Below are 12086 nucleotides of genomic sequence, written 5' to 3'. Positions count from 1 at the left end.
CATTCAGACACCGGCATGATGACAATGAAGGCAACATCCTTGCACCCTGGAGATTTGCCCTGCAGGCTGACTACACACACTAATAAAATAGGTTTCTTTTTTTTTTTTTCTTTTTTTTTTTTTTAAAGAAAGGCTGCAGAAATAGGGGCAGAGAAGGACACAAACACACAAAAAGAAAAGTAATTTACAATTTTTAAAAGGTACTTGTCAAGACAAAAAATTGAATCTGCTTGTAGTGGTTCATCCAATGTGAAACCAAGCATATATAGAAAACCCTGCCACAACAACTTGAAGAGGTACTGTCAGGTTGTCAACCCCCACAGTATACACACTTTTTTTTAGGCCCATTCATTTTTAATGATTACACTGCCTTTCAAGCTACTAGCCTTAAAGCCAGGTATTCTTCTATACGCGGAGTCTCAATCTCTGTGTGTTGCCATCACTTTGCTCTACTGTGGGATTCTTTTGGACTGTATGATTCAGGTGAAAGGTTAAACCTGAAATGGGACTTTGCTTAAAAGACCACTATAGGCAACCAGTACACTTGAGCTCAATGTCCATCTAGGGTTAACCCTGCAGCTGTAAACACAGTAGGGATCGATCGATTATCGGTTTTACCGATATTATCAGCCGATATTCGGTATTTTCGGCAATAACGTTATCTGCCAATTCAGATACAGATATTGCCGATAATATATGACAGGACCGCCAGGCTCAGTACAAGCCCAGCGGTCCTGGGGGGCCGGCAGCAAGCGTTTACTTACCTCCCAGCAGCTCCTCCAGCTCCCCAGTGTAAGTCTCGCGAGACCCGCGGCCATCAGAGCGTTGCCACGGGTTACCATGGCAACGCTCCGCGCGGCACGCTAGCCACGAGATTTACACTGGGGAGGGGGACAACAAAATGTATAAATATAAAAAAACTCAAATAATTTAATAAAAAATGCCCAAACGCACACACACACACACACACACACACACACACTGTATATAATGCAGTGTATTTGTATAGTGTGTGTATATAATGTACACTATACACACACTGCATTATATACACACACACCACACTTTGTGTAGTGTGTTTATATAATGCAGTGTATATAATGCACACTACACAAACAATGCATTATATACACACACACACACACACTACGCATTATATACAGCATTCACTTTACACACATTAGACAAACACATTAGACAAACACACACTGCATCCACTACACAAACACACACGGCATGTATATTTTGTGCATTTACCTTTAGAAATTGTTTTTATTTTCCAAAATGGTAAATGTACAGAATTTCGGCAAATTATATCGGCTATCGGCCTGAAAGTTCACAGAATATCAGTATCCGCTCCAAAAAATCAATATCGGTCGATCCCTAAAACATAGTTTCAGAGAAACTGCTATGTTTACAATAGGGTTAATCCATCCTCTAGTCTAGTGGCTGTCTCATTGACAGCCGCTAGAGGCTCTTCTCGCTGTGAAAATCCCAGTGAGAAGACGCTGACATCCATAGGAAAGCATTGAGAAATGCTTTCCTATGGACTTATTAAATGCGTGCGCGCCTCTTGCCGTGCATGCGCATTCAAAGCTGACGTTGGAAGAGGGAGGAGAGTTCCCCAGCCCTGAGGGAGCCCGGCCCTGGAGAAAGGTAAGTGTTTGTTTTCCAAGCACTATAGTGGTCCATTAAGCATGGTCTCTTCAAAATCATGCACCAATAAGAAAGTCGTCTACTTCTTATGTATAACTAAAAAAACGAATCAAAGTTTCAAAAACACAATTAGAAATTGGGGGACAAGAAATCTTTTTAAAATCACTTTAGAAACAAAACCCGCAAAGTGACAGTTGCTTTAAAACTGCTTGTATTCTGATAAATGGAACGGTCACATACGATACACTTTTGCTGAGCACTCCCACTGAGAGTACTAGGAGGATCAGGATTGGCAGACCTCCTAGTTTGGATAGAGCTCACTGCAAGAAGCTGCAAATAATGGGGATTTGTACAACTATCGAAAGTTCAAACAGAGAAGCTAGCTTTATTTGCATAGAAGGCATTATATAACATCAGAAGTGGAGGTCACCACAAATCTGAAGTATAATGTGCAGAAAGTCTAGTCTGTAAATTCCATATGGTTGTCTTTCCTGTCAGGGAAAAAAAACACTTCACTGCCGTAAGTGAGAAACACATTTCCCGTTAAAGAACTTCAGCAGATTACAAGAACGATCTTACACTCTGAAACCTACAAGACACTTGGTGGAAAGGTAGCAATTGTAAACTGGATAAAGTTCAAGTCACTTACAAGTAAAATACTAAGTGAAGCAATTTATTTTGTGAGTTAATTAATATACCTAAGCAAAGTTGTGGGTTGATTAGGATTGGTTTACAGATTTCAGCCACTTCCAAACTTGGCACTGATCAAGGTTGGGTATGTGCATTGCTTTTTCCTCCTGGCCATGCCCAAAGCCCTAGTGTAGCGGTTAACACGCTGCACATACGTACATTGATAAGGGCAACGAGGACAGTAGCATTAGGAATTCCTAAAGTTATAGTGTTCCTCCAACCTTTTTTGTATTAATATAATTATGCTTCCTCAAAGGAAAGTCATATTTTTAGAAGTATAATTTAAGATGAGTACCCTTATCATACAATCTTTTTTAGAGCAACAGTAAAGGGAAAATGCTCCTCACCTAGCATCTATGATAGCCCTGAAAGCTAAGCACAAGGGACAGATTGGAGACCATGCATAGTGTTTGACAAACTGTTACAGTTAAAGGGAAACTCCACTGACGAACCCCCTACACCCCATAATTTTTATTTTATTTTTTAAGTTAAAGAAATTGAATGGATCCAACCCCAATAAAATCATATATTTAATTATACTGTTTTCCACTGGGGGTATATCTAAAAACAGCTGGCAAAAGCTGCAGACTTTCAAAGATCTTTCATTCTAATCCCGCCCAGACGTTGTGACTCTCCAATCTTTGACTGAGTTGGAATATTTTGTGAAATTTCAACAGTCTATATTAGGGTGGTTGTTTTGGGGGGGAGAGGGGGACACACACTGCATTATACACACACACACTCCACACACTGCAATAAGTTTTCCCATTTTTGGGGGGTAAAATTAGGGGCCTCGGCTTATATTCGAGTATATACGGTAATTGAAATAGAGACTATGCAAAGCTACCAAGTTTAGATGTGTTAATCCCCTAGACACCACAAGTGATTGCTGCAGGGAGTAGGCCGCGTCTATGGAGGATCCCGCGGGACCCCCCATAGATATTAATGCTTATACTCCAGGAGCATAAGAGGGCCAGCAAGAAAAAGATAGCAGCGCCAACTAGCGACTTGTTCAGGTAAGTAAAAAAAAAAAAAAAAACTCACATTTGCCTGCCACCCACCTCCTGCAGCAATATCACTGTCGAAGTCTTTGCAAATTATGCAAAGTCGCCGCCAGGCAGTGATAGTGCCGCTTTAAGGTGGAACTGTGTATCTGACGAACATTTTAGCTGCAAATCTCTGAATGTGTCAGACAGCTAGTGTAATGTAACATTAACTGAAATCTGAAACAGATGTGACAACACTACTACACTCCTGCCATCATTTATAGATTAAGCACATCAAGAGACAATCACAACTGCTACATACCACTTTTAGATGAGACTTGGGGACAACTTACCAGCTACAGACCACCGTTTGAGTACTGAGGGATGCTTCTCTCTACAGAACATATGGCAAGATATTAAAGTTTCAATGATTTTACAATAAATCTAACAGCTATACCAGCTGAGATTTAGAATCACTATTAAAGCATTGTGTTTTTGCTCAAGGGCACTATTTTGCACAGAACAAACTCAACATTGACATATGTAAATTTTCAAAAGAGAAGTGTTCTTTAGTTGTGTAATAAATGTCAAAGTGCAAGTTATGTTAGAAGCTATTTTATAAGTGCATCCATTAAAACCCAAAGAGAACCATAATTATACAATCTTCCAAAGCAGACAAGCTAAGCCAGCAACACATCACTAGTACATGGACACCACACCATAAACCCTGAAAAGTGTCTAACAAAAACAAAACATCTAAAATTTCACAAGTGTTAGGGAGGACTGTTGTATACAAATCATGCGGATGACAGAATCACCTTTTGGCTTGCATACACAAATCAAGCAGATTAATTATATATTTTATAGTACACACAAATACGGGGTTCAATTCATAATGTGCAAAAGATGCCAAACCAAATTAAGCAAAAACGATTCAATACATTACTGGGTCATTCGGACTGCCAAATCGGTATATGGTTCATACTGTTTAACAATCACATTTTGCACTAGTGGCACAGAATGAGCCTGATCTTGCTGATATCTGGACTCAAATACTTAAAGTCTTGCATACTCAAAAGGATCGAAAATTAATTTTGGACTTAATTACAATTAAATATTAATGGTATGCATTTCTTTTATATGGGTGGGGTGGGAGGGGGATATCCATTGATAGAGTACAGTTATATATTATTGGTAATATAAAGTGGATAATATTATTGGAAAGATGGAGGAACACTATAAATAATGAAGAGAATTTGAATGTCAAAACACAATTTGTATGGTTAACGAAGGTAGCTATTGAAGAAATTAAGGCTTTGTATAAATAGCCTGGAGAAATATTTTGCTTATGAGAAGATCCTTAGGGGACTTCAAACACCACACAATTATTCTACATGGAGATTTTAGTCTGAATGGAATTCACATTTTAACATTTTGTGCTTTGAACCTGATGCAGACCATGTTAAAATACTACAGACTCAAATTGAGAGAATATTAAGAGATTAAACGAATCAGGATTACATTGGAGGAGTTCAAGGACTCAACCCACTACTTTGAGTTGAAAAAATAAATAAAAACCTTCGAGTGAAACATAAGTTCCCCCCCCCTCCCCCCTAGCTAATGCAGATCATTATTACATTTCTTAGGGACAAACAGTACTATATAGATGATAAAGTATATTGCTGGCATGTATACTGGAAACTGCTAGTTAAAAAAAAAAAAAAAGGGAGGATATTCAATACCTAGCAAATCTATTTTCAAAGGAACACTCTAGTATTAGGAATACAGATCTGTATTCCCAACGCTATGGTGCCCTAGTCCCTTATTAAAGTCTTTGCCTGTGTGTAAATGTGTTAAAAAATAAAATAAATCATCAACTTACTTTTTTTAGTGCAGAGACTCCCTATGTGCTGCTGCCCCCTCTACCTCCATGGCATCACTACTTTCATCTGATTGTCCGATGCTCTTCATAGAAAAGCTTAGAGGACAAGATGCGTGAGTGATGTGCGCATCCAATCAAATGCTTACCTATGAACTGCATACAACGACTTTCGGCATGCTTATGGAAGTTAAAAGTCACATAATGGAGTTTTCACTCAGTAGCACAGGAAGAGCTTCAAGTGGCATTCAGTAGAGGTGTGTTTGAAGAGACACTCCAGGAACCCAGACCCCTTCAGCTCATTGAAGTGGTCTTGGTACAGTGTCCCTATTGCATTTAGTGCTGCAATGTTAAACATTGTTTACATTGCAGCACTAAGTCTGCCTCCAGTGGCTGTCTAGTAGACAGCCACTGGAGGCACATCCAACATCGCAACGTACCTTTGGTCCGGTACCCTCCCGCTCTGCATGAAGACATCCAGTGTCAGCTTTTTCCCCGTAGGAAAGCAGAGTCAATGCTTTCCTATGGTGCAATCTATTGTGCGCGGTAGCCACGAGCCAGCGGCGAGGAACATCGGCGCTGGAATAAGGTAAGTAAAGAAAGGCTTTTTATGCCACACTGCGACAATCCGCATTGTACAATAGAGATGCATGAAATCAATGCATCTCTATGAGGAACATTGAGGGTCTGTGCAGAACTGACACAGGAAGCACCTCTTTGACCATCTGAGTGATTGCCACTAGAGGTGTAACTAGCCAGCAATGTAAACACTGTCTTGTATAAAATAAAATAAAAGTGACTGAGAAACTCTGAAGCTTTCAGGAAGAGAAGAGGATCAGAGGAATTAAAGCCCCCCCCCCCCTTTTTTTTTTTTAATTTGGGAAATTATAGGCTAGGATCACAAAGTTGTATTCCTAGCAGTATAGTCCCTCTTGCTTGCCCACCTCACCAGTGTAAATACCATTCTGTCACTTATAGCCTACGCTCTTCCTCCCCCAATGTCAGGGACCTAATGCACAGCGAGCCCTGCACTCACATTAGGACAACCCCATAAGTAAAGAATTGTATAAATTCTTTCCTATTTAGCTTACGCTAGATGTTCTTGTGCAAAGCGTGAGGAAGTCCAGCATTAGAAAGACTAGCAAAAGTCGCGTAACGAAGCAAAAAGCAATGGTGGAGTGCAATCATTAAGAGAAGGATGGAAAAAAAGGTAGGAAAAAAACATTACACTGGCGCCTTAACAAATGTGATCAATTTATCTAGAAACAGAAACTTGCACCTGCAGCATGGAGAGCCTTTGCCAGACAACCTAAAAATGTACCCATCATGCGAGGTACAACTTATGAACTAATCTCTGATTTAAAGAACATGAAATTCTCTCTATAAATTGTGTTAAAGGAACACTATAGTGTCAGGAACACAAACATGTATTCCTGACCCTAAAGTGCTAAACCCACCATTTAGGTGCCTCGAGATACGCGTGGATCTGCTGGCACTGCCCGCGCCTCCTTGGTGACAACCAGAATTGCAGATTTTTAGCCAACACAATGCTTTCCCATGGGGAAAGCAATGGATTGGACAAAATCGGCAAGGGGTGCGGCCAAACGGTGTTTTGGCCTATCAGCACCTAGAGATGCATTGAATTAACGCATCTCTATGAGGAAAATTCAGCATCTCCATGCAGTGCGTGGAGACGCTGAACGACAGTGCTGCCTACTGTGCAGCATTGGCCCAGGAAGCACCTCCAGTGGCCATATGAGGAGAGGCCACTTGGAGGTGTCCCTAGGGGCATTGCAAACACTGCATTTTCTCTGAAAAGGCAGTGTTTGCATTAAAATGCCTGAAGGCAATGATTATACTCACCAGAAACACTACATTAAACTGTAGTTCTGGTGACTATAGTGTCCCTTTAAAAGGTTTGCTAGCAAGTGTTAAGTTTGGGAATAGCCTACTAAAAAATAGGTCTCTCTCAACGCTCAGCCAGTTACCGACTGCCAACAATTTGACAGACAATTGAGAGCAAATAAGACCTCCCACAGGTAGTCCTCCTGCTCTCCTGAGCAAAGCATACATGCAGTGGTTGCTATGGTAACACTGAAGCACAAACTGCTAGCACTGGCGTGGGAAGGACTACAGTAGAGGGTAATTGATACCACTGTTTATATGCTGGGACCAAAGCCAGCATGACACAGGAGGTTCAATTTGCATTATGTTGCATCAACGTAATTTACAGAAGTTAGAATTGTTGAGAATTCAGAGTGAATTCCAAATTTCAAGCAAAAGTAAACAAACTTGAAGGATAGCTGGTTTGGAAAGTTTCTCAAAATCTGCTAATTTGGACTGAAATTAAAACTTACTGACTGCTGACAATTCTCACTTTATTAAATAACCCTGCCTGTATGGGGTTCAGAAGTGAAAAAGTACTTTTTCTGTTTACACCATCATATGCATCTGACAAAATATTGCCGATTTGGTTGAGTTGACTGAATTCGAACCAGAATCAGCATTAGTTAAAGGAACACTACAGGGTCAGGAACACAATCATGTATTCCTGACCCTATAATGTAAAAACTACCATCTAGCTCCCCCTTGCCTCTCTAAATATAGTAAAATCTTACTTGTATTCAAGTCTGCAGCTGCTGACTCTGCACCTGACCGGCCTACTGACATCATCAGAAGTGGTTGTCTCAGCCAATCCCAATGCTTCCCAAACGGATTGGCTGAGACCTTCAAGGAGGCAGATCAGGAGCAGAGCCAGCACAAGTCAAACAGCATTGGCCAATCAGCATCTCCTCATAGAGATTAATTAAATCAATGCATCTCTATGAGGAAAGGTCTGTATGTAGAGTGTGGAGACACTGAATGGCAGTCCTGCTCACTGTGCAGCACTGCCCCCAGGAAGCACCTGTAGCATCTGAGGAGTGGCCAGAGGAGTTATCACTAGGCTGTAATGTACACACTGCATTTTCTCAGAAAAGCAAGTGTTTTACTGCAAAAATCCTGAAGGGAATGATTCTACTCGCCAGAACAAATGCAATAAGCTTTAGTCGTTCTGGTGACTATAATGTCCCTTTAAGAGACTAGCCAAATCCATTCGGCACCCAGCCATTTTCACCAAATTTTGCCCTTCCAGACAAAAATCTGTGTTTAGTTATAGACCCGACAAATACATTTAACTAGCAACACATGAATGCCGCCTACAAAGCGACCAACAGAAATGGACGCAAGAGTCTGCACATGCAGCATAACAATAAGAACGGCTGCGTAAAGAAATATGGTCAGAAATGACATTGAATAATATTTCAAAGTACATTATTTTGTTTTACTGAACAAAATAAATTATGTGACAAAAACTGCAACCAATTTCAAACTAGGTCTTAATTTGTATTAAAAGAATAGGCCTCTGTATGGAGCAGACTTCGTCCAACAGCATCTGCTCTTGGTTTTGATGAATGGTGGTAGCATGCAGAATGGATAACTTTCTCGTGTCTGAGAGTGTTAAACAGGAGAGACGATTATAAAACAAGTGTACATTTGCCATTGAAAACATGTGTATTTTAAAAATGGGAATTTAGTGTTGGCCAACTTGTCACAATAAGTAACATGTGAAATATTGCATAATAAGCCTGCATTTTTTAGTCAACGCCATTCAGGTTATGACTAAATGAGGCAAAATTTGACTAATTTTTCCTGCATGTTCCCCTTATACACTACATGACAGTTCTTGGCATATAGATTGGTGTGATGTCTCAAAGTTATTTTCCCCATTATATTCTTTTTAGCTTCTTCTGCTATCAGCTAATTATCAAGGAGTGCAAATGGATCTTTATCCTAGATTAAGGCGTTAATAGTAATACCATGTGTACTGCAGTAAACATGTTGGTTCCTTGTATGTAAAATCAAAACTAAATCAGAGGACAGTTTCAAAATCAGCTGGAGCCTAATATTCTGCATACATATACTTATCTACATCCAAGTTGTGATGCCCTCACTCCTTCACTAAAGTTATGCTCGACTACATTACATATTTAGGATAGCCACTGCATATAAAAGGTTTCATACCATAATGGGTTGATATCTTTAGTTCTCATTAATAATGCTGAACAAAGAACCTGTACTTTATTTTTCTTTACAAGCTTTCAGGCCTTAATAAAATAAGAACAATTCTCTATTAAAATTCACTATATCACAGTAAACTCACATTTGCATTTAGATCTAGCTAAAAGTTATTCAGATAAGCCTATGCAGTTACTGCAGTGCTTTGAGGAAAAAATCTAACATAGCATCATTGCACAATACAGTATACCAAAGTGACATAACATCAAAGAAGGATGGATAGGACTTGGACACAAAAAAAGCAACTACACAAAGAAGCACAAACGTGAAGGCAATAACATCTCTAAATATTCACCAGTGATTACTAAAGCATGTTTCACTTTTGAGATTCACTGCTAAAGGATCACAAGCCATTTTCTAATCATAGCGAGATATTTAAGAAGAAAACATCCGAGTGCAAACGTTACACATCTCCATTTTACTTAATATGACTTCCAACCATTTCACCGCAGGCTTGGTCAAATAAAGCTGTGCAAGGAATGAATAAAAATGCAGGATATGCATTTTATTTTAAACAATTACTTATCTTTGACAGCTTACAATTATATGTTCATGTCTGACTTTACACTTAGGAACATGCTCAAAAGACTGAATGGTGAACACCAATATGACCATAGGAAGTATCTCCATATTACATCACTGAAATGTTACATTGACTCTAGAAGCAACAATCAATATTCACCACTATCACTTGTTTCAAACATGAGGTGAAAACCAGAAAAAGAGTTTGCTCACTAAATGAACCATAGCCTAGTCTAATGAATCTAGAGGGTTTGCAGCTTAGATTAACTGCAAAAAAGGCACAAAAAAAAAGCTCAAAAAGGCCATTTCCAGAAGATAATTACACTACAATCGCCAGGTTTCTTAGCAACATGAATGACAGAAAATGATGCTCGTCAACAGCTGGAGATCTTCCATGAAGCCATCCAAACTGTACATCACTCTACAATGCCAAATTAAAACTTATTTGAACAGATATTTCTCAGGGACTTCTTTTTCATGGCTTTGGAACTTTCTTCCCTAGCCTTGTTACAAAATGAAATAATATAGAATAGAATGACAATTGCACCCACCGTAGCATAAAAGTCAACACACACATGGATTAAAAAGGTCAATTCATTCAATTTTGGGTCTTTTCAAATGAAGTTATAGGTTCTGCCTTCTATCCATACAAAGGAGATATATATACATTTGTCTTAAAAAAAAAGTGCAAGGGTATATGAGTGTAGAAACATTTACTGAACTATAAACAAGGGGCAAAAAAAAAGTTACTTTGAGCAGCTAACGTCTTAATTTAGTATTAACTGGGATACATTTTATTTTCCGCTTTCCCATGATTTTTTTTTAAGAAGATGTATATCCATTTGCAAAAACATTTATTTTAACAATCAATCATGTATTAAATACAAATTAAGCAATTTCTTCATATCACACCTCCAGTAGATTATGTGTGTATGGGGGGGGGGGGGGAGAGGGAGATAACCTGTGGATGAATGATATGCTATGTTTTGGAGGGGGGGGGGGGAGGAGGAATAACCATTATGTAGGGGGGTGACCAGTGAATTAGGTCTGGGGGGTATGATCACCAGTATATTATGTGGGGGAGAGAATTACCAGATTGTTTATATGGGGGGGGGGGGTCCGTGGTATTTACAGACCCCCGCCGTGAATAAAATGAATGGCTGAGCTAATAATGAGGCCATAATCCCATTCCCCGTGCTATATAAATAATACAGCCTGGCTCTATCAGTGCAATGTCCCCACCATGGCCCAATACCAGACATGAGACCCCCCCCCCCCCCATTCCCCCCCAGTATGGCGGCCTGGCCCCCACTCCGAGCCAGGCAATGCCCGGGGCCGGCTATGCGGGGGCTATTGGGTGATTATTCGGGGAGGATGGGGTCAGGATGGGATGGAGCGGGGCTGCTGAGCTGATCCCGCCAAGTTTCAGGCCCAGCCGCCCACATCCCCCCCCCCCTCCTCCAGCATGCAGCCCCGGCCGGCCGGGCAGCGGGTGAGAGGCCGCCATGCGAGCCGTGCCGGGGGGGGGGGGGGGGGGGTGAGGGCAGCGCGGCGGACAGATAACGTGACTCAATGACCTGTTTGTCGCATCCTGAGGTAAAAGCTGCTCCTGGCTGGCAATCAATGGAGAGGCGCCGTCACCACCGCCGCCAAATAAGCCACTCCCACAAACCCACTCTCCAGAGACACGCCCCCTCCTCCTGCGGCTGGCGGACACGCCCCTCGATCCTCAGCAGCCCGCGGGAAATTTCCCGGACGCTGATTGGCTGAAGCGACCGCTGCTTTTTCAAATGGAAGCCTGTTTGGAATGCGGCGCAGTCAGGGGGAATAGGCTGGCAACGGAGCAGCCGCTAACGGTCACCCTGTGACGTCACGCAACCCCCTTTATCGGCGCGCGCCGAACATTCCATCCCCACCACCACCACCCGCAGAGAGGCCGAACCGCAGGCCGGGGTGACGTCATCGAGACCGCCATCATTTGCCCTAACCGCTTAAAACCATATGCCATTATAATCCCATTTTCCTGTGTGTCAGTGATTCAGTCACTAATGTGTACTTAGTAATAAATGGCTATTGGCAGGAAATGGTGCTGTGTATTATTATTATTATTTTATCTGAATTGTTTGTTTAACCCCTTAAGGACACATGACATGTGTGACATGTCATGATTCCCTTTTATTCCAGAAGTTTGGTCCTTAAGGGGTTAATAAAAGGCTGGTATTGGGAAATCCAGAGAG

At 41.0% G+C, this 12086-nt stretch overlaps 1 protein-coding gene across 2 annotated transcripts in view; it reads right to left on the bottom strand.

Annotated features, from left to right (window-relative positions):
* The window catches only part of NSD2 (nuclear receptor binding SET domain protein 2), a 69283-nt gene extending 57740 nt beyond the window's left edge, over positions 1-11543 (bottom strand). For both annotated transcript variants that reach the window (XM_063457675.1, XM_063457676.1), the window contains exon 1: positions 11427-11543. The gene's annotated coding sequence lies outside the window, so the exon portion shown is untranslated. The remainder of the gene's footprint in view (positions 1-11426) is intronic.
* Between the last annotated feature and the right edge of the window lie 543 nt (positions 11544-12086).

The sequence above is a fragment of the Pelobates fuscus genome, chromosome 6 (assembly GCF_036172605.1).
Source record: "Pelobates fuscus isolate aPelFus1 chromosome 6, aPelFus1.pri, whole genome shotgun sequence".
NCBI lineage: Eukaryota > Metazoa > Chordata > Amphibia > Anura > Pelobatidae > Pelobates > Pelobates fuscus.
The sequence above is the reverse complement of the archived record's forward strand: the minus strand, read 5'-3'. Positions and strand labels throughout refer to the sequence as shown.